A 494-nucleotide genomic window follows, 5' to 3' on the forward strand; every position below is an offset into this window, starting at 1 on the left:
CCTCATCCTCATCCTCGTCCTCATCCTCATCCTCATCCTCTTCCTCATCCTATCCTCCTCCTCATTCTCGTCCTCTTCCTCATCCTCATCCTCATTCTTGTCCTAATCCTGTCCTCATCCTCATTCTCGTCCTAATCCTGTCCTCATCCTCATCCTCATCCTCATTCTCGTCCTAATCCTGTCCTGTCCTCATCCTCATTCTCGTCCTAATCCTAATCCTCATCCTCATTCTCGTCCTCATCCTATCCTCATCCTCGTTCTCGTCCACATCCTATCCTCATCCTCTTTCTCATCCCCATCCTATCCTCATCCTCATCCTATCCTCATGCTCGTCCTCATCTTATCCTCATTCTCATTCTCCTCATCCTATCCTCATTCTCATCCTCCTCATCCTATCCTCCTCCTATCCTCTTCCTCAGCCTCATCCTCATCCCGATCCTATCCTAATCCTCATCCTAATCCTCCTCCACATCCTCATCCTCATCCTCATTCTC

The 494-nt window shown here is 48.8% G+C and overlaps 1 long non-coding RNA gene across 1 annotated transcript in view; it reads right to left on the reverse strand.

Annotated features, from left to right (window-relative positions):
- Positions 1–494, reverse strand: part of LOC109331978 — an 8065-nt gene that overhangs the window by 5031 nt on the left and 2540 nt on the right. The window lies entirely within an intron of this gene.

The sequence above is a fragment of the Lupinus angustifolius genome, chromosome LG17 (genome assembly GCF_001865875.1).
Source record: "Lupinus angustifolius cultivar Tanjil chromosome LG17, LupAngTanjil_v1.0, whole genome shotgun sequence".
NCBI lineage: Eukaryota > Viridiplantae > Streptophyta > Magnoliopsida > Fabales > Fabaceae > Lupinus > Lupinus angustifolius.